We start from the raw sequence: 15,114 nt of genomic DNA, 5'->3' as shown, positions 1-15,114 counted from the left end.
ATGGAAATAGCAAACACACATTTATTATTAGACCAAAATCAATATTACATCAAATATGATTTATATCTATATATATATATATATATATGTATATATATATATAGGCACAGTTAATACAGAACAAAATATTAGTCGACATTGCCTAGCTGTGCTTGCAATCATTATCTATTTTCATGTCTGTTTATTGCCAGATGTTTTTCACGTTCAGAAGGAAGAAGGAGACCTGTGAAGAAGGAAGGAAGGAATTGGAATGAAAGATCATTGCAGAAATAGTCTTTTAGGGATATACTTAAATGTATATGAAGCTACCAAAAGGAAGCAGAATTGCTTCCGTTCTTTTGTTTGTAAGCATGATGCTACTTTACTGACTTCTGATGAAGCAAGGAATAGTATGTGTCAATGTTTCTAATAAACATTGGATGCACGGAAAAAGATTCTTATTACCTTTTGCCAGAGATCAAAGGAGCGGTCATTGACGGAGTGGTCTGAGTCAGAGTGGTAGGGCTTTGGCTCAATTGGGCTTTGGCGAGGTAAGTGGGTAAAGTGGACTTCATTTTTTTTCCTTGCATTTTTTTTTTGAGGAATAGAGAGCATGACTGTAGGGTTAGTACTTTGCTCTGGGTGTCAGATGTGGGAATCCTGGGAATCTGCCAGTCTCCCAGATGACCACATCTACGCCAGGTGCACCGAGATGCAGCTCCTGAGAGACCATGTTAGGGATCTGGAGCTGCGGCTTGATGACCTACAGCTTATTAGGGAAAATGAACAGGAGATAGATAGGAGCTACAGGGAGTTAGTCACCCTGAGGCTGCAGGAGCTAGATAAGTGGGTGACTGTCAGGGAAGGGAAAGGAAAATGACACTAGAGATATTGTAATGAGAGATGCAGAGATGGCAGAGGAACCTAATGCGTATTTTGCATCAGCCTTCACAGTGGAAGGTATCTGCAGTATACCGGACATTCAAGAGTGGCAGGGAAGTGAAGTTATGTGCAGTGAAAATTACGACTGAAGAGATGCTCAGGAAGCTTAATGGTCTGAGAGTGGATAAATCTCCTGGACCTGATGGAATGCACCCTTGGGTTCTGAAGGAAGTAGCTGGAGAGATTGCGAAGGCATTAACAGTGATCTTTCAAGAATTGATAGATTCTGGCATTGTACCAGATGACTGGAAATTTGCAAATGTTACTCCACTATTTAAGAAGGGTGGAAGGCAGCAGAAAGGAAACTGTAGACCTGTTAGCCTGACATCAGTGGTAGGGAAGTTATTGGAATCGATAGTTAGGGATGAGATTACGGTGTACCTGGAGGCACATGAAAAGATAGGCCAAAGCCAGCATGGTTTCCTGAAAGGAAAATCCTGCCTGACTAACCTACTGCAATTTTTTGAGGAGAGTAGACAAAGGAGATGTAGTAGATGTGGTGTATTTGGATTTTCAGAAGGCCTTTGACAAGGTGCCGCACATGAGGCTGCTTAGCAAGATAAGAGCCCATGGAATTACAGAGAAGTTACTAGCATGGGTGGAGCATTGGCTGATCAGCAGAAAACAGAGAGTGGAATTAAAGGGTTCCTATTCTGGCTGGATGCCAGTTACCAGTGGAGTTCCACTGGGGTTGATGTTGGGACCGCTGCTTTTTACGATGTATGTCAATGATTTGGACTACAGGATTAATGGATTTGTGGCTAAATTTGCCGATGATACAAAGATAGGTGGAGGAGCGGGGTAGTGTTGAGGAAACAGAGCCTGCAGAGAAACTTAGATAGTTTAGGGGAATGGGCAAAGAAGTGGCAAGTGAAATACAATGTTGGAAAGTATATGGTCATGCACTTTGGTGGAAGAAATAAACAGACAGACTATTATTTAGATGGGGAGAGAATTCAAAATGCAGAGATGCAAAGCAACTTGGGAGTCCCTGTGTAGTATACCCTGAAGGTTAACCTTTAGGTTGAGTCGGTGGTGAAGAAGGTGAATGCAATGATGGCATTCATTTCTAGAGGTATATATAATGTAAGAGCAGGGATGTGATGTTGGGGCTCTATAAGGCACTCATGAGACCATACTTGGAGTATTGTGTGCAGTTTTGGGCTCCTTATTTTACTGACGTTGGAGAGGGTTCAGAGAAGATTCACGAGAATGAGCCCAGGAATGAAAAGGTTACTCTATGAAGAACGTCTGGCAGCTCTGGGCTCTATTCCCTAGAGTTCAGGAGAATGAGGGAGGATCTCATAGAAACATTCTGAATGTTAAAAGGCCTGAACAAATTAGATATGGCAAAGTTATTTCCCATGGTAGGGAAGTCTAGGACAAGAGGGCAGGACTTCAGGATTGAAGGACATCCATTTAGAACAGAAATGCGGAGAAATTACTTTAGTCAGAGGATGGTAAATCTGTGGAATTTGTTGCCACGAGCGGTTGTGGAGGCCAAGTCATTGGGTGCATTTGAGGCAGAGATAGATAGGTTCTTGATTAGCCAGGGCATCAAAGGGTATGGGGGAAAAGGCAGGGGAGTGGGGATGGAATCAGCCCACGATTGAATGGCAGAGCAGACTTGATGGCCCGAATGGCCTACTTCTGCTCCTATATTTTATAGTCTCATGGAGATAGCCCCATGTAAGGTCAGGAAAAAGAGATGGAGCACCATCTAGTGTTGTGTTATGGTAGTACATCAATTGTGACCGTTGCCAAGAAGCAAAAAAAAACAAACTAATGGAGGAACTCAGCAGGCCAGGCACCATCTGTGAAGGCAAAAGAATGGTTGAATCTTCTGGTCGAGACCCTGCATCAGGACTGAGATTACCAAGATGCAGTGGGTTGGACGACTGTCAATTGTTTAAAGACATTATATAATGACATTCAGAGCAACACACAGAATGCTGGAGGGACTCAGCAGATGAGGCAGCATCTATGGAGGAGAATGAACAGTCGATATTTCAGGCTGTGACCCTTCATCAGGACCAGAAAGGGGGGGGGGGGAAGGTGCCAGAATAAGAAGGTGGGGGAGGGGAAGGGAAAGAGTACAAATTAGAAAGTGATAGCTGAACCCAGGGAGGTGGGAGAGGGGGAATGGAGTAAGAAGTTGGGATGTGATAGATGGAAAAAGAAGGAATCTGATGGGAGAAGAGAGTGGACCATGGGGGAAAGAGAAAGAGGAGGGGCATCAGGGGAGGTGATAGGCAGGTGAGAAGAGGTAAGAGGGGTGGTAGAATAGGAAAATGAAGAAGAGGGAAAGGGAAAATGTACCAGAAGTTGGAGAAATCAATGTTCATGCAAAAGGTTAGAGGCCACCCAGATGGAATTTGAGGTGTTGCTCCTCCAATCTGAAAGTGGCCTCACCATGGCAGAAGAGGAGGCCATGGATTGATATGTTGGAATGGGAATTGGAATTGAAATGGTTGGCCACTGGGAATCTTTGCTTTTGCAGATGGAGTAAAAGTGCTCAACAAGGCAGTCCCCCAGTCTATGCTGGGTCCCCCGGTATGTGTAGAGGAGGCCACATCAGGAGCATCGGCTACAGTAGATGACTCCAAGGGGTTTGCAGGTGAAGTGTTGCCTCACCTGGAAGAACTGTTCAGCGCCCTGAATGGAGGTGTGGGAGGGGACAAATAGGCAGGTGCATAACAACTTCTTCTTGCAGGAGTAAGTACCAGGAGGGAAAATAGTGGAGAGGAATGAATGGACGAGGGAATCACAGAGGGAGTGATCTCTGCAGGAAGTGAAGAGTTGAGAGGGAGAGTTGTGCTTGGTGGTAGGATCCAGCTGAAGATGGCGGATGTTGTGGAGAATGATGTGTTGGATGTGGAGGCTCATGGGGTAGTAGTAAGGACAAGAGGAACTCTATCACTGTTAAAGTGTTGGGAAGGTGGAGTGTGCGCAGACGTCCGTGGAATAGAGGATATGTGGGTGAGAGCAGCATCAATGGTGAATAACATTCACCAAGAATCAACTGAATGTAACAAAGAGACCTTTACCATATGAAAGAATGTTAATGTTAACATAATACAACACGGTGTTAGGAAGCGGTCTGACCTTATTATTGATTTGAAATATGATTTTGTTTAGAGAAATGAATAGCACTTGTAAGTGTTGTGTAGATCAGGAAGGACTATGTTGCTCTTTGAAAACAGAGATTTTGGATGTGTTTAATGGAATGAATGCCAGAGGTAGTTTCATTGTAATTGTAGCACTGAAACACCATTTGTTGAAAGACATTAACTTTGATCTGTTAAAATATGTCATATTTTGTAGGACCTCAGAACTGTCCAAAATCAGAGTTGGTGAGTTGGGTAGCAGGTATCACCATTCTGTTCAAGGAGACCAACAATGTAAAGTTTTCAAATATTGCAACAAACAACATGATCGAGTTGGGCTGGAGAGTGTGTTTCTCCGCTGTATAACTCTGTTATTCTAATTTCTTACCTTAAACTCCTCCTCACCCTGCATCTTTCCCAGCTTGTTCTGTCCTCCCCTCCCATCCTTTCCCCAGTTCCCTTCCCATCCTGTTTTCTCCTTTCATCTCCACACCCTAATCCCCATCCATTCCTATATCCCTTCCTCCTTTCTTCTAAGCACTGAAAAGTGATTTTTCATTTAGTCACAATGACTGCAAGAAAGCATCAAATATTTTCAGATAAAGAAAAAAAATAGAATGAGTATTATGTTCATCAAACTGTCTTAAATCTAATCAAGCTGATGCATATGAGGTTTCTAATTATGAATGCAGAACTGAAACTACTATTTGTATGGGAAACACAGGAAACATATGGGGACCAATGACATAGATAGGAGTAGGGATGAGGTCCTGAAGAAGGAATATAGGGAGTTAGGAAAGAAGTTAAAAAGCAGGACCTCAAGGGTGGTAATCTCGGGATTGCTGCCTATGCCATGAGACAGAGAGGGTAGAAACAGGAAGTTATGGCAGATGAATGTGTGGCTGAAGAGTTGGTACAGGGGGCAGGGGTTCAGATTTCTGGATCATTGGGATCTCTTCTGGGGAAGGTCTGACCTGTACAAAAAAGATGGGCTGCACCTGAACTGGAAAGGGACTAATATCCTGGCGGGCAGGTTTGCTAGAGCTGTTGGGGAGGGATTAAACTAGTTTGGCAAGGGGATGGGAATCAGAAAGTGAGTGCAGAGGATTAGGATAGAAGGACAAGGGCATGATGCTATGTGTTCTGAGTTGGTGAGGAAGGACAGGCAGAGGACAAAACATAAATGTAGCCAGTTAGAGGGGTTGAAATGTGTCTATTTCAACGCTAGGAGTATTAGGAATAAAGGGGATGAACTTAGAGCTTGTAGCTGTTACTGAAACTTGGCTGGAGGAAGAGCAGGATTGGCTGATGCAGGTACCGGGGTTTAGGCGTTTTAAAAGGAATAGGATGGGAGGTAGAAAAGGGGGAGATTAGCATTCCTGGTCAGGGATAGTATCACGGCTATAGAAAGGGAGGACGCTGCAGAGGGAGTGTCCACTGAGTCAGTGTGTGTGGAAGTCAGAAATAGGAAAGGATCAATCACTGTGCTGGGAGTAGTTTATAGGCCCCCAAATAGCCCTCGGGACACCGAGGAGCAGATAAGCAGGCAGATTTCAGAATGGTGCAGGAAATACAGAGTTGTGGTTATGGGTGATTTCAACTTCCCTCATATTGACTGGCACCTCCTGACTGCAAGGGGGAGAGATGGGGCTGAGTTTGTCAGTTGTGTTCAAGAAGGATTCCTGACACAGTATGTGGACCAGCCGACAAGAGGAGAGGCCATACTGGATCTAGTTCTGGGTAATGAACCTGGTCAGGTGGCAGACCTCTTGGTGGGGGAGCATTTTGTTGAGCGTGACCACAACTCCCTTAGCTTCAGCATAGCTATGGAAAAGGATAAAAACAGACAAAATAGGAAAGTGCTTAATTGGGGAAGGGCTAACTATGAAGGGATGAGGCAGGAACTCGCGAGAGTAAATTTGGAAACAGATGTTCAAGGGTGAAAGCACAGAAGTAATGTAGAGGAAGTTTAGGGACCACTTGTACGAGGTTCAGGATAGGTTTGTCCCACTGAGACAAGGAAAAAATGGTAGGAAAAGGGAACCATGGCTGACGAAACACGTGAGGCAACTCTTCAAGAGGAAGAAAGAAGCTTATGTTAGATATAAGAAGCAGGAAGCAGGAGGGGCTCATGAGAAATATAGGGTAGCCAGGAAGGAGCTTAAGAAAGGATTTAGGAGAGCTCGAAGCGGGCATAAGAAGGCCTTGGCACGTAGGATTAAGGAGAACCCCAAGGCGTTCTATGCGTATGTGAAGAACAGAAGGGTGACAAGAATGAAGGTGGGGCCACTAAAGGATAAAGAAGGCAACGTGCCTGGAGGCGGAGGAGGTTGGGGAGGTCCTAAATGAATACTTTGCTTCAGTATTCACACGTGAAAAGGACCTTGAGCAGGGTGAGGTCGAAATATAACAGGCCTGTGTGCTGGACAATGTGCAGATTAAGGAAAAAGAAGATCTGTCCTGGGACCCCTGCTCTTTGTGATTTTTATAAATGACCTGGATGAAGAGGCGGAAGGATGGGTGAGTAAGTTTGCAGATGACAAGAAGATTGGAGGAGTTGTGGATGGAGCTGTACGTTGTCGAAGGTTACAAGAGGATATAGGCAGGATGCAGAGTTTGACAGAAAAGTGGCAGATGGAGTTCAATCCGGATAAGTGTGAGGTGGTGCATTTTGGAAGGACAAACCAGAAGGCTGAGTACAGGGTTAGTGGTTGGTTACCTAAGAGTGTGGATGAACAGGGGGGGCGCTGTTGAGCCATGAGCAAGTAGGACACACCCTTGATATTAATACTTCATTTACACAAGGTCAATTTGAGGTTTAGGGTGGCAAATGAAGGGGAGGTGCTCTTCAAAACATACCAGAAGGAGAAACAGCGAAGGAGTGCACTACAAGATGCCGAGGAGAGGAATGGCTAAGGCAGAGACGAACGAAGAAACAGGCCCAATTGACACCTCAGAGCTCACAAGCGAGGGCCACGTGGAGCCACATGCACAGAGTATGGACAACAATGTTGTATTGGTGGCCATAGAGTCGCTACATGCAGAGCTAACTACGATGAGTCAGACATCTGTAAGAAACTTGAAGAAAAAGTTGCAGAGGTAGTGGTCGCTTTGAGAAGTGAAATTGCTTCGTTGAAAGCGGAAAATGACGCTGCGATTACTGCATTGAAAGCCCAGTTGAATACACAAGATCAAACTCTGAAAGAGATAGCAGAGTCGGCTAATGGAGCTTCGGACATAGTTGTGGAATTGGAAAGCAAGGTGGGCAAGTTGAACAATGCCTCGATTTAGAGGGACATTCGGAATGACAGAATCTGAGAACTGCGGGCCTACGAGAGGGGAAGGAAAATGGGCAGAAGACAAGAGATTTCGCGGCACAGATGCTAAAAGAAGCTGTAAACCTGGAAGAAGCTCCAGTGATAGACCGAGCACATAGTGCACTTCGGAAGCTCCAGGGGATGACGAGCTGCCGCGACACCTGATCGTGAGGATCCATTATTGCCATGTATTTGAAGATATAATGCGGAAGGTGATAGGTACCAAGAATCTACAACATCAAGGACAAAGGATTCAGATCTTCAGAGACCTTCCATCCACGGTGGCTAAACGACGTGCGGCTTTCACACTGGTCAGGAGGTTGCTGTGGGATAGTCCCGGAGTCAAGTTTGGCCTCCTCTACCCCGCGAAGTTACGAGCGGCAATTAATGGAACTGAGGCGGTGTTTACAGATCCAGAAGAAGCTCACCGGTATGCAGAATGTCATTTGGGAAATGCTAAGAAGTGACTGTGCACAGTGAGAAGAAACCCCTTACAGAATGAAGATGCCCCAAGTAAAACTCCGCGTAGGAAATTGTGAACGTTTCGAACATTAATGAGGCCCTGCCTCTAATCCCTGTAGAAAACAGGATTCTTTGAGTTATATTTGGATTGCACTATGTTGGATTAAGGCCCTATGAGTGCACAGATAGTAATAAGAGTTGGTCTAAACTGGTGTTGTATGAGGAGTATGTTGTTAATGGTGCTAGAGTAAGTTATAACTTGGAGAATCACACTTACTTTAACATCTGGATAATCTCTGTTTGCTAGTTTTGCTCGTTTTTTTCATTCCAATGCCAGATTTGGCTTTGTGACCATCTATATAACTGGGGAGCTACTAAATTGGTTCAGAGAAGTCTTAGAGATCAAGAAGTTATTCCTAGAGTTTTGACTAGGTGTATTTGTGTATGGAGATTTTTTTGTTTTTGGTTATTTAGAGCTTTCAAGGGTGATGGGGGTTGTGGGGGAAGGGAGGGACAGGGGTAAGGGAGTGCTGATTAGGGTCCATTCATTTCTAATGACCGATAGATTTACAAGGTCCAGAACAGATCAAAAACATTATCATACAGATGTTAAATACTGAGATGGTAGGAGGTCAGAGGACAAGAAATTGCATTACTTTTCGTTCCCAGAATGTAAATGGGATTAATGAACTGGTGAAAAGGGGTAAAGTGGTGTCTCACCTAAAATCGCTACAGGCCGATGTGATCTTCTTGCAGGAAATACATTTGAAGAATGAAGCTCACTGTAAAATTAGGGGCAAGTGGATAGGCCAAATATATTCCTTAAAGTTTCCAAGGAAGTCTAGGGGTGTGGCAATAATAATTCGCAGAAACGTCACCTAACGACAATTTTGTCACCTAACGACAATAGCGGACAAGGATGGGAGATATGTTATAGTTACCAGGGAAACACAACCAGTTACCTTACTGAATATCTACAGACCAAACTGGGATGACCCGGAATTTTTAGACGAGTTCTAGGATTGATACCAGAGATCTCCAGCACTAACCCGATTATTGGAGGGGATTTTAATTTTGTTCTGGATACCTATTTAGACAGATGTTCCAATCAGAGGGCATTACCATCAAAGACAAGTAATCTGCTGAAAACATATATAAACAATATGAATCTGTGTGAGATATGGGGACTATTCAACCCAACAGGGAGAGAGTATTCAGTCCACTCTACAGTTCATAATGTATATATTAGGATTGACTGTTTCCTCCTTGATGGCAAAATACTGCCACAAGTCGATAACGTAAGATATCATAATACTGTCGTCTGAGACCACAGCCCTGTTACTTTTTCACTGGAACTGGGTGAATCGATGCAAATACATAGAAGTTGGAGGTTTAATCCTCAGCTACTTACAAACCCAAAATTTTGTGAGTATTTAGAATCGCAAATTTTATTGTTTTTTTTCAGACAAATGATAATAGTGAAACCCCCCCAGAACTACTATGGGAAACATTTAAAGCTTATGTTAGAGGATGTATCATTTCTTTTCAGTCTTCCCTAAAGAAATGTAGTAGAGCAGAACAAATAGAACTAGAAGAACAAATATGTAAACTAGACACGGAGAATGCGGGGCAACCATCTGCAGAAAAATACAACAGAATTTCAGCATTAAAATACAAGCTGAACCAAATACTCTCAGAAAGGGTGAGAAAGAGCTTTTATGTTTACAAAACAGAATTTCTTTCAATTTGGTGATAGACCGCACATATGCAAATTGGAAATTGATCGGGCCATTCATAAAGTTAAATCATACTCGGGCACTCCTTTGATGTCAGACAAAGACACCAAAGATTCCGTCAGTATTATGAAAAATTATATGCATCTCAATCTGATGTACCGATGGGGCGCGTGCATACATTTCTAGACACCTGTAGGCTACCTTCACTCAATCTGACGGAATGTCAGGCTTTGGAAGCAGAGATTGCAAATGATGAAATAGTGAGAACAATAAGATCCCTGAAAAATGGCAAGAGTCCGGGTTCAGATGGAATAAGTGATGAGGTTTATAAGAAGTTTAGTGACTTATTAGCACCTTATATGTTAAGGATGTACAGAAGGTCATTTGAAACTGGCAGGTTACCACAAACTCTGAATGAGGCCATTATCACGCTTATTCCGAAGAAGAACAAAGTCCCAGAGGAGGTAGGATCTTATAGGCCAATTTCACTGCTAAATTTGGATCAGAAAATTTTGGCTAAAACACTGGCAAGGAGACTCAGTCAGCGGATAAATAATTTGGTACACTCAGATCAAACAGGGTTTATCCCTGAAAGGAATTCTTTCCATAACATCAGGTGCTTTCTTAATATAATGCATTCCCCAAGACATCCTATGGAAGACCTTATAATATTAAGTTTAGATGCTGAGAAGGCATTCAACCAAGTGGAATGGCAATACCTCGACGAGGTTTTGAAAAAATTTGGCATGGGAGACAGATTTATAACTTGGATTAAGTTACTGTACGGTAACCCTAGTGCTAAAATACTAACTAATCAGACCCTCTCAGAACCATTCAGTTTGCACAGGGGCACAAGACAGGGCTGTGCATTAAGTCCCTTATTGTTTGCATTGGCCCTGGAACCACTGACGGATAATATACGGCTCTCACCCCGAAATTTATGGGTACAATACAGAATATACTATCAACAAAATTTCCCTTTATGCGGATGATGTTTTGTTGTTTGTAACAAAACCATATATTACTATTCAAGTTTTGCTGGAAATAGTCAATTTATTTGGCACTTTCCCTGGGTATAAGATTAATTGGGGGAAAAGTGACTTATTCCTGGTCTGAGTAGAAGAACAGGAGGGGCTTAAACAATTTCCATTCAAAATAACCCTTGAGAAGTTTACTTACCTTGGAATTGTAATAACCAAAAAGAATAGTTCTTTATTTGAAGCAGATTTTATCCCTCTAATTGAAAAGATTAAAAAGAAAATAGAATTTTGGAAGACACTCCCAATTTCTTTAGTGGGTAGAGTAAATACAGTCAAGATGATCTTTCTTCCCCAACTGCTCGATCTATTTCAGAATCTGCCCCTCTATCTTACCAAAACCGTTTTTAAAGGATTAGATTCGCTAATTCTACCTTTTATATGGAACTATAAAACCCATCAAATTAGGAAAGAACATCTCTGCAAGAATAAGACTAGTGGGGGGCTGGCACTACCCAACTTTATTTTTTATTACTGGGCTGCTAACGTTAACCATATAGCATACTGGATAGATGATACAGTTGTACTTCCCGGATGTTTGGAGACGGAGTGTGAGGATTGCCTACCGTATTCCACAGGGGCAATCATTATGTCCCCTATTTGGTTAAATAAAGCCTGTTATATAGGCAATTCCATTATCCATAGCACCATACAGATGTGGAAATAAAAGGAGAAGCATTTGAAACTCAGAACATTATCTTTTCTTGTACCTATATCAGCGAACCCTTCTTTTATCCCCTCATGTATAGATGGGGCCTTTGATGCATGACGAGAATTTGGGATATGCAGCATTGGAGACCTATACACACAAGAGATTTTTGCGTCATTTCGGCAGCTGCAGGACAAATTGGGATTGCAAAAGTGTCATTTTTTTCAGGTATCTCCAGCTAAGACACTATAGAAGATCACAACTTTCTTGTTTTGAGATGGCAGAACCTGATAAATTAGATAATCATTTAAGATCATGTTTAGGGACAGAACACATTATCGCCTATCTGTCTGATGCCATACAAAACAAGTGTCATACAACAATGGATAATGTTAAAAAAGAGTGGGAAAGGGAGTTGGGTACAGAGATAGAGGAGGTTATATGGAATGAGGCTTTGGAGTATGTTAACTCCTGTTCCATCAGTGCCAGGCATTGTTTAATACAATTCAAAATCCTACATAAACTACATTACTCAAAAATAATGATTCATAAAATATTCCCAGAGGTGTCCCCAATGTGTGAGAAATGCAAGTCCTCAGAGGCAAATTTGTTACATAGTTATGCTTTATGTCCCAGGATACAAGAGTATTGGAAGCAAATATTTGAGGTCCTATCAAAGGTACGAAAGGTTCAGATAATACCAGACCCCATTTTAATAATTTTTGGAACTTCTGCGAGGTCAAATAAATTCCAGGCTACTCAGCAACAACTCCTGACCTATGGCACACTTAATGGAAAGAAACTCGTACTGATGTTCTGGAAAAAGGAGGAAACTCCATCACTCAGACAATGGCTATCTGCATTAATGGATACTCTGCATCTAGAGCAGTGGTCCCCAACCTCCGGGCCGTGGACCGATACCAATCTGCGAAGAATGCAGCGGTACAGCAGTAGCCGGAAGGCACCCAGCACATCTTTAAGAAAAAAGCCGAAATAAACAAGCTAATTAATTAGGTGCCGCCTGGCACATAAATGTCGGTCCAGATGAATCAATTAGCTTGTTTATTTTGGCTTTTTTCTTAAAGATGTGCTGGGTGCGTTCCGGCTACCGCTGCAACACTGCATTCTTCGTGGCCCGGAGGTTGGGGGCCACTGATCTAGAGAGGATAAGATACGTTATCAAGGACAGACTCAAGGAATTTGAAAAAATCTGGCAACCATTACTGTTGTATTTAGAAGAGACCAACAGCTGAACTAAGTGTGGGGGGCGGTAGGACCTAAACAGCACATACGGGAGGGGTGAGGGGAGGGTAGGGCTGGGAAGGGGAAAGAAGATGGTATGGTAGAGTTTCCTTTGCTTTTTGCTTGTTTACTATATGTACATTCATGTGACTTTCATTATGTTGTTATAAGAAAGAAAAGAGAAAAGGAACATTGTACTTTAGGACATTGTTGGTTGTGGTTAAGCTGATGTTGCTTCACAATAAAAACATTTCAAAATGATCTTAAAAAAGAGTGTGCATGAACAGAGGGACCTTGGGGTTCAAATCCATACATCCCTCAAGGTCGCTGCACAGGTTGATAGGAAAGTTAAGAAGGCCTATGGGATGCTAGGCTTCATTAATAGGGGGATTGAGTTCAAGAGTAGAGAGGTCATGTTGCAACTCTACAAATCTCTGGTGAGACCACACTTAGAGTATTGTGTTCAATTCTGGTCACCTCATTATAGGAAGGATGTGGAAGCTATGGAGAGGGTGCAGAGGAGATTTACCAGGATGCTGCCTGGATTGGAAAACAAGTCTTATGAGGCAAGGTTAGCAAAGCTGGGACTTTTCTCTTTGGAGCATAGAAGGATGAGAGGGGACTTGATAGAGGTCTACAAGATTATAAGAGGCATAGATAGGGTGGATAGCCAGTACCTGTTTCCCAGGGCATGAATTGCAAACACCAGAGGACAGATGTACGAAGTCAAGGGAGGGAAGTTTAGGGAAGACATCAGGGATAAGTTTTTTACACAGAGGGTTGTGGGTACCTGGAATGCCTTGCCAGGGATGGTGGTGGAGGCTAAAACATTAGGGGTAATTAAGAGCCTCTTGGACAGGCACATGAAAGAAAAATAGAGGGTTACTGGGTAGTGTGGGTTCAGTACTTTTTTTTAGGAATATATGGGTCGGCACAACATCGAGGGCCGAAGGGCCTGTACTGTGCTGTAGTATTCTAGTGTCTAGGTACGAGAGATGAGCATCCTCTACAGTTGGGCTTTCAGATCCTAACCACAACACCACCCTCAGTGAACATCGAAAGTGTCTGTTCTGATTTAATGATTTGGATCCATATCTAGTGAGATCACTGTACATATATTCAACTTTATTCAGAAGGATTATGGGAGGGTCAGTTTAAACTGCTGAAAAATGATTATAGTTTCATAGATTGAAGAATAAATTAGACCGTTTCTTCACTTTAATCATTAAGAGAGAACTTAAAGGGAAAATTACTTCACTTTTCCTACCGAAAGAATACTTATAATATTGCTTTGCTTGTTACTACTTCTGGTTGCAGTGTCTGTCAGTATTCACCGTCATCAGGTTCCTCTTCATGACCACGCTTCTCTCTTCTCAGTGTGCACTCTGCAACCAGAAAGACAATCATCAGCAATGAAAACTTGGAGGACTTTGACGGCGCCAAGAAGCTAATTTTTGAATCTTAACATAAAAAGAGATGTGAGAAAAGCGATCTATCAAAATCTGTTGTAAATTACTCTGTAAAGCAGTAGGTCAGAATGAAGTGAAACAGACAACTTAAAGTCAAATGGAGCTGGCCAAAATCGTGTAGCACAACCTCTTGAGTTTGGAGGAGTGGAAGACGAGGACCAGGGGCACTCAGTTCTTGTTCTAGAACAGCGGTCCCCAACCACCGGGCCGCAGAGCATGCGCTACCGGGCCGCGAGGAAGCGATATGAGTCAGCTGCACCTTTCCTCATTCCCTGTCACGGCCACTGATCAGCCAATACACATGCGAGGTCATGACCTGCGCGTCATCCGTGTCAGGGCGGGATGGCGATGAACTCCTCGAGCTTGCAAATGACGGCGGGCTGAAAAGTATGTTTGACATAACATCTCTGCCGGCATTTTGGATGAAAGTCAAGGCTAAATATCCTGAGATAGCCACGAAAGCACTGAAAACGTTGCTTTCATTTCCAACATTTTTCTGCTAAGCGGAGTTTTCTGCAATGAATGCAACTAAAACTAAATTGCGGAATAGACTAGACATAAGGAACCTCCTTCGAGTATGGCTGTCTCCCATCACCCCTCGATAGGATGGTGTTGTTGCAGGGAAACTAGCCCAGGGCTCCCGCTGATTCAGCGATATTGGTGTGTTGCAATGATTTTATATATTCATACGGGGAAAATATGTGCTGTACGTTTAATATCCAAATATTACTTAAAATGTTATGATGCTATTGACTTATAAGTGACCTATATAACCATATAACAATTACAGCAGGGAAACAGGCCATCTCGGCCCTTCTAGTCCGTGCCGAACGCTACTCTCACCTAGTTCCGCCGACCTGCACTCAGCCCATAACCCTCCATTCCTTTCCTGTCCATATACCTATCCAATTTTTCTGTAAATGATCGTATCGAACCTGCTTCTGCCTCTTCTACTGGAAGTTCGTTCAACACTTCAAGCTCCCCTGATAATTGACTTATCATTATATCCATGCGAGGAAAATATGCGCTGTGTGTTTAATATTAAATTCGTTAGATAAACCCTTTTAGAAACAGAATTGACTGTATTACCCACTTATCACCTATATCACCGGGGGGGGGGATCGTCAGGTCACGTCGCGCACGCGCATTGGTGCCCGCGCAAGGCTTCATGGTC

This window comes from Mobula hypostoma, chromosome 8, assembly GCF_963921235.1.
Source record: "Mobula hypostoma chromosome 8, sMobHyp1.1, whole genome shotgun sequence".
Lineage (NCBI taxonomy): Eukaryota > Metazoa > Chordata > Chondrichthyes > Myliobatiformes > Myliobatidae > Mobula > Mobula hypostoma.
The sequence above is the reverse complement of the archived record's forward strand: the minus strand, read 5'-3'. Positions refer to the sequence as shown.